Genomic DNA, 17,551 nt, shown 5'->3' with positions numbered 1-17,551 from the left:
TATTTTAACTGTCTCGCTATGTTAAACCCATTTAACATAGCGACAGGTTTAAAAAGCAACGGAGAAAGCAAGATCTCCGTTGCTTTTTACATATTAAGCTATGTTAAAGGAGTTTAACATAGCGAGACAGCTTTAAAAAAGCAACTGAGATCTCCGTTGCTTTTTAAACCTGTCGCTATGTTAAACTCTTTTAACATAGCGAGACAATGTTTTAAAGACTTATACTAATGGAAAAAGTCCGGGCGACCGGACCTTTTTCCATTAGTATAAGTCGATTTACAACGTGCATGCTGGCCAATCAGCGTGCACGTTTTGGAATATTAATGGGGGGTCATGGTATATAACCACTGTTTGTAACCTGCTCAGTTGTACACATACCAGGGTCCATCAGATATTGTCAGAATTAACACTGTCGGCCATTGCTGTACACCAGTAAACAACACCCTCATGGTTGGATATGGCCTAACCGTACCTGCCCTGGATATGTACATCCCACACTCATACAATATATATTACATTACTATAGCTTTCGTTTACTTTTCTACATACAGGTGGCTACAGTCATTACACACATGCACATGGCAGATAGCATGCTAACAGTACATAGGTTTCGATATCTATGTTGACAGCGGTAATATCCCCTCTCTACTGGTCACCCATGACACCTATCATATCATACACCACCCCATGTGACATGTATGTCTTTAGACATGTCCACCTAATGCAATGCCTACAAACATACCCAAATAACAGGACCATAGGACCTACACAAGGCCTGTATTGACAGACTCAGGGAAATCCAGCTCTGCACTATATGTTCCTGAGTAGTCACAGGTGATATGTTCATGACATGTACAGCCATGTGTGGCCACATCTCCTACATATACCCCATGTCAACAATTGCAAGCCATGCATGCTGTGCGCTGTCTGGACATTAGCCTTAGTACCACAACAGCCAGTACATGCGGGGGTGAGATGTTTACAAGCTACAAACCTCGCACATGGTTGAATGAGTGTACTGTCTAGCTCTAAGAGAGCACATTGCTGGCACTCTTCCAGTACACATGAGGTGTGTGTGGCAAATATGATGTGTTCACTGTTGACCATTACAGTGCCCTGGCTTCACCATGGCACTGTCAAGTAACAGTTTGTAGGAGCATGACATGGAATAATGCTGTGTGTGTCATGCTGATATGTGCTGTTGTAATATATGTACACTTGGCTACTCAGTGAAAGTGGTGGTGTCCTACCAGTACATGAATACAACATCCATTATGGTGTAATGCTTGGCTGTGTTTCACACATGGAGTGGGGAAGGTGTGGAATGCATCCTCTTGACCTGCTAGTGCAAGTACTGATGTAGACTGCATATGTGTATATGTATTGCTGTTTGTGTAGATTCCATGTGTGTGCAGTGTCTGATGTCTGAAGGTGATTGTTGTCTTAGTACACCATGCTGTTGCAATACAGCCTCAACATTGCCAACTGTATATGGTGATATGCTCTAAGTACAGTAAGCCATACAGGAGGTATGGACAGATGTTTGGACATGACTACTAAGTGGTGGGACTTCTTTGCAGATGAATGATTACTGAGGACAGCTTACTGGTGTGTTACAACCAGTCCCACAATAATCTGTGTACCTGCTAAGGTCAGGTTTTGTTAATTGAAGTGGAAGAAAGACAATGCAGAATGCTGTAAGGGTGACACCGAATACAACCCCCATGACACCTGTAACAGTAATACCTCCCCTGTGCATATATTGTGCATATATCAGTGCAGTTGTCAAAGGAAGGAGTCAGTAAGCATTGTACCGGATGTGATAGTGCTGTACTGCTGTAGTGCCTATCATGAGATAGGCAGGTGTTTGATTCACAGTACTGGCACTTGTGGGTGTGTGTCCATATATATCACATATGGTTTGGAATACATCCCACATGTTATCATTCTCCTGAACACTGTTGTTGACACTAGTACAGAGTGAAGTGTAGAAAGAAAGGCATAGGCAGGTGGTTAAACCTCTCACATATGAAGTATCTGTATGTGTGTGACCTAGGTGTACATCTTTGTGAATGCTGGTGTGTGTGTGTGTGTGTGTGTGTGTGTGTGTGTGTGTGTGTGTGTGTGTGTGTGTGTGTCTGTGTGGCTGTCCATGTGTATGGCTGTCCGTGTGTATGGCTGTCAGGTTCCTGGAGTGAGGCTATATTTTACCATAGTGAAATGTTAATGCCCCTCCCCCATCCACTCAAAGCAGTCTAGCATCCCTGTTGATATCATCAATCGTAGACGGGCATACTAACCGCCTGTTAACACGTATGCCCTGGGGTGTGACCTGTTGTTACATAACCTACTGATGGACCCCCCTCCCGACATACACTCACTGCACTGTAGTATCCCTGTCGATGTCCTCGATCTTAGGCCATTCCAACTACTTGCACATGTGTAATCTCTGTGGCGTGTCTTGTAATTGCGTAGTACTATAATGATGATATGCACATAGGCAGGGGTTCTCATCCGAACACTGGCAACTGTGTGTGTGTGTCAGAGTGTGTGTTACTGTGTCTGGAATTCCTGAATGTGTGGGTGTGTCTGTGTTTGCATGCTGTCATGGCAGTGGGTATTACTACTTCCCAATGAGAAGCCACTATTTCCACTAGCTTTTACCCTTGTCATCCAACATACCATTCTTTTACCCACTCCGCGCTCCAGGTAACTATACCTGTGATGTCACCCACTATGGATGTGATGGCTCTGAACACAGTAGCTTACTACACAGCTATCATGCTCTTGGATCATTAGAACAGTAAACATAATTGAAACATGGGAGAATATAACTGTGATGTGGAAGCTACAAAGTGCATGCAGGTATTGTTATACTGACCTGTGGGTAGTCATTATGTACATATGGGACTCCCGCAAACACCCCCCGGCACATGCAACTACACCAGAAAGAAGAAGGCAGAACGTCAAGATCAACATGCTGTTAGTTTTGTTACACATGATGCATGCTGTCAAACATACAAAATGCATTCAAAAACTGCAATACATGGTATGTCTGCTACCTGTCAACACTACTCAACAATATTAATCTACAATTGTCAACCTAGTATGTTCACCCTGTGCATCAAACCATATGAACATGTCTCTGCACCGATGGTGTGGATGACAGGGATGCGGCACAGGCATCATCATATGCACAAGGTGATAATGTTTGCCAGCGACCTAGGCTGTGCCTTTGGATGACATCATGCATGTGTGTTAGGGCCTGTGATATCATCGGGCGTGTGTGGATCTTATGCATATGTGTGTTGAGGTGCCCTACATTTGTTTCCAGTGTGTGTGTATGCATGCACACAGGTCTGGCATGTGGCTGGCCTAACAACCAGAACTGAGAAAAACACACTTTATAATAGCAAAGCTTTCGGATAAAATCCTTCCTCAATACTAATACAAACAAATCTAAAAACCAAATGGTTTAAATACAGGTCACTGAAGTCACATGACCAGCAGTCCAAAAATCATGTGACCACAAGTATATAAAACAAATCATTAAAATTAGAAAATTAAAAAAAATAGAAAAAACATAACATTATCGCAACCTAGTATGTTGCAATTTAACAAGAACAGGTTTCAAGGTAATCATATTATTTAAACCTGGAAAATGGTCAGAGTTCAACCTAAGAATCCATTCATACTCTTTTAATTCAAGTAAATTACCACTATCACCACCTCTGGCAGGAGGCCGTATTACATCAATAACTCTAAAGGAGAATCTATGTTCAATACCTGAATCAACTATGTGCTTATACAAGGCATTACTGTCAATGGCCCTTCTAATCTCCGATTTGTGTTCAATGATGCGTTCTTTTAGCTTTCTAGTGGTCTTACCCACATAGAATGCAGTACATTTCATAATTAGCTAAGTATACCACATTAGATGTAACACAAGTGGTAGAAAAATTAAACTGATAAACTTTACCACTAATAGGATGTTTGAACTTATCACTGCAACCAACCACAATATCAGAACAGCAGGAACAATTCAAACAGCCATGCATCGGGCTTAGTGGTAAAGGTCCTCTCTGAGCCTGAAAAAATCTTTGTAACATAACATATTCTTCAAGGACTTCATATTTCTATATGAGAAAAAAGGCCTGTCACCAAGAATGTCTTTAATCCCACTAGAGGCCATTAGTACAACCCAATTCCTCTGTATTATTTGTTTTACAAAACAAGTCAAGGTATTATAACTAGTAAGATACCTAGTGCATACTTTTGAACATTCTAGGTTAACAGAACCAACATCATCCCCAAGGAAAATCGGCTTCAATATTGTCTTCCTATTAACTAAAACTTTATTTTTTAAATCTAAAACTAGTTTAGAATCATAACCACTATCCAGAAACTCTTTGGACATCTCATCCAACTGTAAATTAAATGTAGCATCATCAGTATTTAATCTACTAACTCTATTAAACTGTGAAGTAACAATCCCTTAAAGACATGTGGGGCATGCATGCTGGAATAATTAATGTATCTATCAGAGTTTATCTCCTTTTGTGAATACTGGTATGGATAGAACCCTCACGTAGTTGTATCTTAACATCCAAGAAATTAATCTCACTATCAGAGGCATCCATCTTAAATTTCAAGAAACTGGTGGTTGCATTTAAATAATGAACAAATTCATTCAACTGTGAAAGGAACCTTTCCAAACCATAAAACAATCATCAACGACGTTGATAAAACATATATTACTTACAAAAGAATTATCCAAATTATAAATATAAGCTTTCTCCCATTGGTATAACACCAAGATGGCATAAGTGTTAGCCACAGAAGTACCCATGGCTACACCAGTGAGTTGCAAATATAAGCATTCATCAAACAAAAAAATATTGTTCCTCAAAACTACATCTAGAAGAGAACAAATATTCTCAACAGATCTATTCACAAGAGAAGACTGGGAGATCAAAATTGTCTGATAGACTCAATACCAAAATCATGCGGTATTACAGTAAAAAGGGATGCTATATCAAGCGTTACAAACAAATACTCACTTTGTCGACAGGAACCACCAATACTATTAAACCAAACACGCAATTTACAAAGGAAATCAGATGTATCTCTTAGCACAGAAGTGCATTTAGGTAAATATAGTTGCAATTGTGTTTGCAAATATATAGATATAGGTTTGGTGATCCACCCCCCTCCGGATACAATTGGTCTCATGGGGGGGTTGGTCACCGACTTGTGTATCTTAGGCAGCCCATAGAGACAAGGAATAATTGGACAAGAAAGAGTAAAAAAATGAAATAAATCCAGAGTAATATCACCACTAATTTGCAAGTCATAGATCACCATATTGACATAACTAATACATCTTTTAACATCTATTGATGTAATACGTTTAAAAGCCTCAACATCATTCAGTAGAACAGAAACTAAAGATATATACTTAGGCCGATCCATATAGACTACAGCCCCACCTTTATCGGCTTGTTTAATCACTAAATCTTTGCTCACCTGTAAACCTTTGAGCGCTTGATACTCATCAAATGTTAAATTAAAGCGAGAAAATCTCAGAATATTGCAGTCAGAATACAACATTCTTAATTCCCTCTCACACAAATCATGAAATGCTGTAACCACAGGCATACTAGAAGGTATAAAGGTACTACGCCGTTTACATGAAACTCCATTAACGACAGAGTTACCAAACAAATGTGGCTGGCCTACACAGGGGTATTGACAGCTGCAGACTGTACAAGGCAGGTGTCACAGTTCATGGTGTCCGGCCATGGCCACGTGACCTGCGCCTGCCAGGGGGTTGCATGGGCACTACCAGGCAGAGGTCCAGATGGGGTACCATCTGATGACACATGTCCACTGCAATCATGTCCTGTTGGGATGTGCACATGGCCTGCTATGTCCTGCTGTGAACTGCAAAGCACCAGCAGCACTGATGCTGCTACCGCCACTATGGGAGCAGGCATATGCAGTAGCATGTTCACGTAGACCTTCAACAGGTGATGCAGCTGCCCTACGTCCACGTGCCCTACGCCTCACTCTCACCAGATGTTCCATCACAGACATTCCACGCTCGAGAATTGACATGCCACAGTCAAGGACTCTCACCATGTCACCCAATCGTCTATCCAAAACATCTGCAAGATGATGGTGAGCATTTGCAAGGGCCTAGAAGTTGTCAGTTAATGAATGGACAGCAGCTCTCTGAAGCCTCAGACCGTCTCTGTTGTGCCATTCATCATGTGCCTGTTCCTCCATTACAGTCTGAAACATGCGTCTGGTGACTCCAGCTGATGTGCTTGGTCTCGCAGGGGCATGTTGGCCAGTGATCTTCCTACAAGCAGTGCTGGGCACATGCCTGTGTGGGGCATCACCAGTTTGTTGACTGGGATCATGGTGTGCAGGCACACCTTCCATAGTCACCACACTTCCCTGTTCCATGCTACCACCCGCCAACTGTCCTTCCTCTATGGTCGGTGGTGATGGGGTATGTGCAGGCAGGGGAGCTGTGTGTGAGGATGAGGGGGAGACAGGTGGAATGACAACCCTGACAACCCTGCCTGTGCCTCAATCATACTATCATCATCACTGCTAGAGTCTGTGTTGACACTATAATCAGGTGGACCACAGGAGGGCAACGCACCTACATCAACACCTGTGAGGGGAAGACAAGAACTGTACATTACAAGTTATACCAGACACACACAGACACACAGACAAAGACACACACAGACACACAGAGACACACACACAGACACACACACAGACAGACACACACAGACAAACACACACAGACACACACACAGACAGACACACAGACAGACAGACAGACAGACAGGGACGCACACACACAGACAGACAGAGACACACAGAGACACACAGACACACACAGACACACATGCTACATGCAGGTGATATGGCAGATGGCATTCAGCTTAGACAATTATAGTTTCAGCCTAGGCAGTTATAGTGGTAGTTATCATACATCCCTTAGTTGCACACAACAGCATGCATGTGGTATAGCAGACGGCATGCACCTTACATAATTATAGTGGTGGTTAGCATACATACCTGTATTGCACCATTTGTGTTAGTAGCCTATGCCCCATACCTGCAACACAATGCATGCACTTTGCACCATTGCACTGCACTGCCATGGTGTGTGCAACATACACCACATGTTAACAGACCATAGCTGACCTTTGTACATCTGCCACTGATACTTTGTGTTGGCCACCACCCCTATGTGTGAGGACATAAGCAGTAGGGTATGTCAATTGCATACTGTTTGTATGAGGCCTAGCTTGCATATCTCCCCCAAAGCAGTGCATGTCTGTTCAACATTATTCCGCCTACTCCTGAGCTGAGTGTAGACATTGTGCATGTGGCTGTACACACATGTTTGACATGGCTGTTCCTACTTTGCAATGGTGCCACAGACCAGCACAGGTTTACAGTACACCGGCCTGGTGTGTGGCATATGACCTTGCCAATCACATGTAGTATGACATGTCTTCTGCTGACGTGTTAAATGACATGCATACATGTGTAAGACAATGGTGTCCTTTCCAATCTACAGTACGGTAATGGTGTCCCAATGCAGGGACATGTTATACTAACATGGGCCTTCAGCCGATGCAATGTTGTCTGTCCACCCTACAAATATGCAGGGACATACTGCACTTTGAGCTGATGTGCATAGCCAGTGCAGGGCATCATGTGGCTTCACAATTGCTATACAGTGTGAGCTACTGACACAGTTCATAGCCATCACTATGTTCACATACAGTACATATTTAATGTGGAATGTGACCCACGTCACCGAGGTGTATACACAATAAATCCTAATGTGGAATGTGTGACACAGGTCACAGAAGGGTATATGGATGACACCCCTGCACATCTGCAACCATATTACCGATACCTGACAACTATGCCCACACATGGCTAACTTACAAGTACTCTATGTCCCACATGCAATCAGTGTACCTCATGCACATGAGGAGCCAGGCATGACAGTGATGTCTGACACCAGCAAAGATAATGTACTGTATCTGTGGCTTGATGTGGATGTATGTGGATGTTGTGCAACACATGTATGTATTTGGATACTGTATAGGTGGATGCTTCCATATCGTGACACACTCCAGATGTTCAAGACATGTTATGTGGTGGTTTCATGTTATGCTTACACAAGCTGTGCACAGGCCTGTATGATGTTTAGTGTTTCACATCTGCAATATCACCATTACACAAAGGCCATAGTTGTAATGTGTCGAGCCAATGTACAACAGGGTGTACACACATGTACATCTTTTCTACTGTGTGTTTTGCTTCATGTCTTTGGCCATCCTCTATGGCCATGTGTACACATGTTCAGTCCAATGGTTGTGATGGTCATCTCATTTCACATGTCAGTGTTATCCCATATGACATACACCCATAGATGTCATATGCTCCACTGAGGACAGGGTTATGCAGACAAAGGGTGGTATGTATGGGATGTGAGACATGTTTTGCAGGATAGTTGAGCAGTGTTGCAGTCAACCCACTACATGTTATGGACATGTCTGATAGCACATGACACTGTGTGACATTCATAGCAACAGTATACTCCACAAGGGTGTATCCTGTGGGCCGGGCATACTCCAGCTCCAACACATTTAGTGTGTGTGCGCACATATGCCCTCTGTACAGTACTGTTCATATTCCCAACATGTGTAATGCTGCTATGTAGTACCTGTCCCTACAGTGGAACACACCTCCATTGTATTCACTATTGTACACACATCTGGCAATGACAGTTTGGAAGGTTTAGTGTAGGTGTTTCATACAGTCTTCAATTGTTTAACATAGGTAAACAGTGTGATGCATTGCAGGTCTGACCAGTGTCCATTACCAGGACCACCATATATTATGTGTATGTGTGTTATGGCAGATAGCATGCAATTAATATGTTCCATGCATTATCAAGCCTGGTAAATAATAGCAATCTCGCCTGACACAGGCTGCTGTCTGTGCAAAATGCCAGAGGCACCTAAACAGGAGTGTCACAGCAGTAAGATCATTATCCACACCTGTGTGGTAGCTACAGGGTGCAATGTCTATGTTAGCACATAAGCCAGTACAATTCACTATACTATGGAGTATGCACATCTGTGCATATATAAAGTAGCAGACTATAGTATGTGGCATGTGTGCATACATGCCTTGTATATGATGTTACATTACATATTGTACATTTTCTACTGTGTGTTTTGCTTCATGTCTTTGGCCATCCTCTATGGCCATGTGTACACATGTTCAGTCCAATGGTTGTGATGGTCATCTCATTTCACATGTCAGTGTTATCCCATATGACATACACCCATAGATGTCATATGCTGACATGTAACTATATGATATATGGTTGTGTTTTAGTGCAGTAGTGACTTACCTGGCAACTCCAGGCTCAGTGGTTGAGAGACACCCACCTCCACAATACCAGCTAAAGTTTGTGGATGGAGGTCTGCAGGTGTCCACAGGTTGGCCAGAAGCTCCTCGGTCTGTGTGAGTGAGGGCTGGGTGAGTGGCCCCCTACCTGTTGCACCTTGTTCCCTGGCAATTGCATTAGCATGCTGTTTAGCCTGTCTTATCAGGTCAGTGCAGTGTCAGCACACCTGCTGATAGGTGCAATTGTGACCGCCAACATCATTTACACTCCTGCAGAGTTCCTCCCACAGGGCATCCTGCTGCTGTGCATCCTGTGGCACATGGCTGAAGAGCATTGTGTAGTTGTCAAGGAGGTATGGGATGAGGACCTCATCCTCCAAATGGCTGTATGGCGGCAGTCTGCTATGTGGCATACCTGGAAGACATAACGATGGAGACAGGTCACAGTAACTCACAGAGAAGTACAGCGGTACAGCTGAACATACATGTGTATCACATTTATTAAGATTACAAATATGTCTTTGTAGATCTACATGACACTAACACCACTGACATGTATAAGTCACACACATATGACACCTACTGGTGATGTGATGTTATTGCCATATATGTGTGTGTCATGTGATGACATTGCTCATACACCATGTGGATGTTATCTTGACGTGGGCATGCCTGTTTGCCTGTAGTGGTGTCTTTACCTATCAGCACATGCCTGGATGTGTTCACATTAATGCAATTGACCTTAATGCTGTGTATATGCCACATATATAGTCATACATAGCCATTAGGGACATGTCCTGTGACCTTGCAGACTTGCAAGCATGTATGTCTTTTGCCATAAACATCTACATGACACTGTACAGCTGTGTAGCATCCTGCCATGTATTGCCTGTGTTGCACATGTGTAACACATGGGACAATAGCTAGCCTGATTGTATTTGCAGGGCTGGATATCAACTATGGCATGTATGGTCATAGTGATCTAGTAGGCTATATGCCTTGGGCCATTTATGTGCCTAGGCAGACAGGTTACCTAGCTGTAGGCAACAGACAGGTAAGTTTCAGTGGCCAGTTCAAGCAGTGCCACAGAACCGATACACATGGTTACTGATATATTTGGCATGCGGTCATCACACCATGTCACAGAGAGGGGCGATGTGTAGCTTCACTGGACAGGGATGCATAGTATGGCAAGAGAATGTTAAGTGTATGGGACAGGGATCTGTCAGGCATGTTGTGATCCTTGTACTAGAAAGGTGGATGTCCATGACGTATGTGTTTATTTGGGATCAGGATGTGTTAAGTGTAGCATGTCCAACACCTCTGGGTTGGACATGGCTTTATTCAGTGTAGTCTGCATGCTAAATAGTGCAGCTAGGTATTGTCAAGGCCAGTGTAGGCCATCTATACATGGGCAATAACCCTTAAAGGAAATATGTGATCCATTATGGGTCACATGGGTGTTGAGTATGGCTGAGCAGTTATCTCTATATTCTTGGATGGCACCCCATCATGATTAGGGGTGCCACATATGACTATCTGTCTTTTTTGGTGATGTAACACTCAAAGGGAAGTACTGTTCAGCTGCATCCCATACACACAGTTGCCATTATGTTGACCGCTGCCTAGGTGGTAGTTAATGGGTACAGGGTTTGTAACATAGGAGATGGCAATGCAATACTTTGCTGTCAGATTGTGGCCATACATCACACACCACACATCTGACACACTAAGGACCTTCTGTATGTTGAACGCAGCACACAATGAGTTGACTATTTCTCCTAGTTCATAGTCATTTGCACACATCAATAGGCTGATGCCTTCTGTGTTAGTCTATGTGGTATAGCTAACAAAGAGGGGGAATACCAGTAATGACCCCTGTATTACTGTGGCTGGCACTGGTTTGATGTGCATGTATTCGTCAGACACCTTCTGCAGTGTGGGTTCTGCCAGCATTCCAGTTGCCAACCACTCTTGTTACATAGGAATATACACCTAGTTTACTGAGTGTAGCTGGAACACAGTATGGGTGATGGTGTCCTATGACCTGGCAATGTCATGATATGCAGTGTGAATCAAATCTACTGTCATTTACATCTCTACCGAGTACATCAATTACACTTACCAACGTACATGGCCGTACAGACTAGACTCAGCAGGGTAGTTGTGCACTATGTCCCATTATCAGTGGTGTCTCCCACTTTGTGGGGTGTGATAACTGTTGCTGTGCACCATTCGGTGTGCACACAGCCTGACATGGAGCTATGATTGAACATGATGTGTATGTGGATAGCTGAATGTTCTTACATTTGTGTAGGATACACCATGGGATGTTGACAGGTCCCATGAAAGCTGTATGTATGGCATTAGAGAGTGCAGCTTGTACCTGCATAGTCGTTAGTACAGGGGCTCTGTAGTGCACATGAATATAATACTAAGTGTACATGTTGGGGTGGGAGGTGGGAGTGGGTTTAGGTTCTCTGAGACCCTATCTGGATGAAAGGGTGCTATTTCTGTAGGTGCAGTACTTCCCATGCCATAGTGCTGTGCAGCACGGCAGGTCTTGTCATTGCCATTACGATTAATGACACAGCTAAAGAATGCTCTGTGCTTGGCCTCATAATATGTGGCTGATTGATTTCACAGTAGCTTTGTGTGGTTTAATATGGTGTATCTGCATCTTACTGAGGCTGACCAGGGATCACCTACACTCATGTGTGTTCACTCTTGCAACAGTTACTGCCTTCAGTGGTAGAGTTTAAAGCATGATACCACCAGTTTGCCTACTTGTTTGTGTTGGGTTGATGGATCTGTTTCAATGGCACAATCACTGCACATATGTGACTGCTTAAGGTTCATTTGTATAGGATTCAGCATTTGCACATGCATTGTCCATTTGCATGGGTGCCATGGCACTCACCACTCTGCTCTTAGGAAACATAACATTTGCATTGGAGACTAACTATGTGTAGCATACTGTTAGCCCTGTTTGTGTGACTACTGTGATCCAGCTCAGTGGGGTCGATGGAATCCAACATGCATTGAGCACAGGTGTTGGTACATGAGGAGTCTTCCCAGTTCATAATGGAATAGTTGAGAGTAGCCATTATTATGGTTTTGTCTCAGACCTAATCTTCCCCATTACAGCATATTATGACAGTTGGGAAGTCAGCGGCCTGATGGGTGATCTGTCTCAAGGTGCATTTTGAATTCCACTGTGGCACAAAGGTAGTTGCTCAGCATAATGCATCTGATGTTATGCAAGTGCAATTAGCGTGGGGGTGTACATATCCTTCAGGAATATGGACACACCTGTGGCTCATGTGTTCCAATAAAGGATAATGGGCAAAAGGTGAGGTATGTGTTTTAACATGATCATGCAGGTGTGATCTCCGGAGCATTGAAACATGTCTCAACCACTGCACAGATATGTTCTCCATGTTAGGGATTGACATATGTGTGCCCGTATAGTGTTTCTCACATGTATCATTGTGTAGCAAGACCTGCAGTTTATTGCTTGGCTGTCCCTGTAAAAGCAGTGGACCCTCACTTGAACCATGCATGATGAAGGCACTATAGGGGAAGCATGAGCCCTAGGCTGTATCCAGATTCTGAGGGGTGACAGGTGCAGGCCCTGTCTGGCAAAGCATCATGGTCTGTCAACCATGTTATCCCAGGATGACAGATACTGGATACCCTGTGACATGCACCACTACACTAGACAATTGTGGAATACAATCCTTTTGTCCCTGTACAGCAGTATCATTCTGGACATTGGCAGAATGCTACCCAGGCCTTGGGACATACCTGCATGGGCTACAAGACCTGACAGTTCCTACATGTGTTTCCATGCAGTCCAGGCTACTGCATCACAGGTCCTGCACAACAACACAGAATATGCCAGAGCCGTGTGTATAGTTCAAAAGGTGGTCTGAGTGTATGAGTATGTGGCTAATCATGGCAGACAGTCAGCTGACAGTATGTATGCCCTCGTATAGGTCGGTGTGTAACATAGTGCTCAAGTTTGCATTCACAAATGAGTACTGTTGGGCATGATTCCAATCATGTGTTCAGAGGTGTGGCACAATTATGCAAACTATGTCATACAGTTTGTGTATTTCAGTGTCTGTCTCTACCTGCTTGGGGGGGGGTCACTTGTTTGGCCAGATACTTAGATGCTTCTGTGAATGTGTGTGATTTCCGGTAGTGTGTGTGGGTGTCCTTACTGTGTTCTAGTAAGGGTATGTGTTGGTTGAGTTGATGAGCTGCATGTGTTAACCTACACTTCATGACTGTCCAGTCCAGTCATGGCTGTAGACTGGACTGCCTTCCAGCTTACCCCTGTAGCTGCATCCCAGACAATGTGTGGGGCATGGTGTTGGGTGGGTCTGGCAGTGTAAATGGCATAGAGATTACATTCCCCCAAGATGGCCACATACACAAAGCTGACATTAGGAAACACCAGTAGCTGACTAGTGGACATACCTGTATGAGCAGTCAATACTACAAGTACCAAGTACTGTATTTTGTTTACATATTGCCTATGAAGGTGTTTTAGACAGTGATACTCACATGTAAATATTTGTGTTATGGACGTGACAACACTGGCTATTACGGAAACATTGTAGCTACCTTTAGCAGCAATCCTCCTCTGAGGAGCACATTACATCCTGTTAGTTGATTACAGATGATGCAAGTGTCTACAGGTCTGTTTCCTTCTCTGGGTATATACTCACATATCCACCAGGACCATGATCTCTGTTGGGCACAGAAAACCACTCCCCAAACAGAGTCATGTATCAATAGGCTCTGATGCCACTATCAACATGATCAGGATATAATCAGATAGTGTGAGTGTCAGAAAAATATGTATTAATGTGTGTATGCTTAATGCTAATTAGAAGCTAAATGAGTTAACACGTTTTTCTTTCTATTTTATATGCACTGTTTTATATATAAACTGAGTTTCATATGAGACTGAAAAGATGCTTTTTGAAACTGCAGTGTGCTTTCTGAAACTTGCAAGATGCCCTCTGATCTAGTAATTGCTAGCACAGCAATATTCATGTTTATGCCTTTTGGAAATGTACTTGAGAAGCAGGTGCTTATCTGCTAGGTCAGGAGAGAATGAATGAACAATGCTATATCCTGTAAATGTAATGATTCTAAACAATCAGCTCTGTTCGAAGTATGAGAACATGTACAGCTGCAGTAGCTTAGTGATAATGTAGACAAAGGATTATTAGAGAAATGAACTGCTAGCTTTGTGCTTGAATTAACCATAGTACCTTGAATGGTAAAATTGCATGTAACTAACTGGTGGTAACCAAGGCCACGTTGTTTTCCTTAGGAAGTTTCTCACAAAAATTGATAAATCAGCAGAAATTCATGAGACTAATTGTTAACAAATGATGATGAAAAGACTTGTGATTTGTTACGTCAGCTTGGTAGGCAATGTCTTATTAGAAAGTGTATAAAAATGAAAGTATTTCCTGTTTCTAGTTAGACAAACTCTGTATTAGCACGTTTTTGTCTCCTTGCTGCAAGAGTAAAGTGCCTTAACCTGAACCTACCTTGTTTTGATCATTTTTAAAGTATATTTTTCCTTTGACAGTTTGGTCCTTTGGACCGGAAAGTACCTCTCACTCTAGGCCTATGCCAGAATTGGGCCCGGTGGCATGTACCCGTATGGAGAAGTGGCCACATCGGCTCTTCTGTTTTGAAAGACCTCCGACTGAATTGTCGTTCGAAAGAGGCCAGCCACTGTTTCTGATCTGGGATTGGAGGATGAGTCAACGATCCGGTGGATCAACTCACGGAGGGTCAGGTAAAGAGGAATTTACCTTTTTTCTGTTTTAGATCAGGGACTAGTTACAGAACTGTTTTGTCAGAGAGATTTCCATGCGCAGATCAGGGACAAAAAGATTACTGTCTTGTCATAGATCAGGGAAACAGAATAGGTAGACAGTTATTCTAGATAAACTGTGAAAAGGTGTAAAATCGTGGTACCACGTGATAAGAAGGGTAATGTAACAATTTACAGCTTAGCTAAGGCAACATGGGAAATCAGTGCACGAAAAGTTCCCGAGACCCGCCCCTAACCGAAGACGCAAAATATATGCAACTACAGCGTGCCGATAATGTTAAGTACTATACGAAATGGGTTGATAAATAGAAATTTGATGGTAATTTAGATAAATCTTCACTTATTAAACTCGTCAGACAACTTAAAACAGACGCGAAAGGTCAGCTAAAAAAGCAACGGCAGTTAGGAGTCCCTCAGGCACACAGGTGGCTTGAGGAAGCAAATCATAGGGAATAAAAGATTAAAAATTCAAAAGCAATGTTCTTAGGCAAAGAAGATAATAACTTGGTAATAGCAACAGCCCCTCCTTCACCCCCTCCGCTTCCCTTATCAGAATATGAAGCGAGTGGACAAGCTGATCCACCTCTGCTCTACCCAGCTGTTCCTGCAAAATCGAAACCGTTTGTCAGGGATCCTATCGAGACTAGGTCTCAAACTTGTAACTTGAGAGGGGATATTGAATTATATGAAATGAATAGAAATTCACAAGCTATGAGTGAGGAAGAAATATGTCCACTCATAGAAGTACCAAATCCACAGGCAGGACAGGCAGGACAAGATCCGAGTCTTCTAGTTTATAGACCGTGGACACCGGAAGATATCCGGAAAGCCACAGAGGGAATTCCCCATCCGAAAGTTAATTTTAGAAAATTCTTAGAAGACTTACAGGGCATGAGGTCAAGTTACCATTTGAATGGAGAAGAAGTAGAAAAAATAGTTAGACAAATTGTAGGTCCAGATTGGCACATGATCAGTGGTAACTGGAATCCCCGTGACGCAGAGCCCAGACCACTCCCACATAGTAATGCACAACTGGACAACAGAGTAAAAGGTCTGACAGACCGAATCTCTGAAAAATGGAAGCCTAGGGCTGATTGGACTTGCATTAATCAGTGCATACAACAAGAAGGTGAAACTGTTGATAGATATTATGCTAGATTATTAGAATGTTTTAATAACCATTGTGGAATGCAAGTACCTGAAGATCAAACGCATGAGTCCCCATATGAGCAACAGCTAAAGAATGCTTCTTAAAAGGCAGTATTACTCCCATTAGCAGCTTTATTACAAAGCACATGGTAGATCATCGTACAAATAGATTACAGTCATAACTTGAATATGCAAGACATGCCGAAAGGCATTTTAATAGCAAAAAGAAAAAGAAAGCTCAAGTATTTGCAATAGAAGATGGGTCAGAAGTCTTTGTAGTACAAACTGGGAAGAAGGGTAAGAAAAATGCCCAGGGAAACAAACAATCTGATAAACGATCAGAAGATTTTGAAGAAAGAAAGAAAAGGGGTGAATGTTTTAAATGCGGGAAAAAGGGACATTTGGCAAGGGATTGCAGGCTAAATAAGAAGGTAACTACGGAAGATAAGGAGGGTGAGGAATGACTATATGATAGTCATGAATCACTGGATGAGAATAAACAGGAAAAGACAAATGCAAATGTGGTAGCAAGGGTAGAGGATGTGACAGAAGGGATAGAGGATGTACATGAATTCATAGATGATGAAGAAAATGAAATTTTGGTCTTAGCATTATTGAGCCTAGAGCTCTACTTAGCAGACACAAAACCGGAAGTTACGCTTTTGGTAGAGGGAAGGGAAGTCAAATTTTTGTGTGACTCAGGGGCTTCATGGACCCTGATACATCCTTCCAAACTACCAGAAGATTCAGAATCACCAGATTACATACTAGTGAAAGCAGCTAATGGACAGCTGTATTGGGAGCCACTCTCCCATGACATAGCAATAACTGACCCCATTTCAGAAATGACTCAGAAAAGCAAAATTGTTGTTTCTGCAAAATGCCCAGTAAATCTCTTGGGCAGAGACTTGATGCAGATATCTGGCATAGCCGTAGTTCCAACTATGCAGGGTATGGAAGCACAGCGACAAATGGATACTTTTTTAGTGCGACCAGAGGGTGAAACATATTATTGGTACAGCCAGGACTTAGTTACGACTGGTCCAGGGGCAGTAACTGAAGAACTGATGAATG

The sequence above is a fragment of the Protopterus annectens genome, chromosome 12.part0, assembly GCF_019279795.1.
Source record: "Protopterus annectens isolate FY-2018-M chromosome 12.part0, PAN1.0, whole genome shotgun sequence".
NCBI classification, from domain to species: Eukaryota; Metazoa; Chordata; order Ceratodontiformes; family Protopteridae; genus Protopterus; species Protopterus annectens.
Note: the sequence above shows the minus strand (reverse complement) of the source record.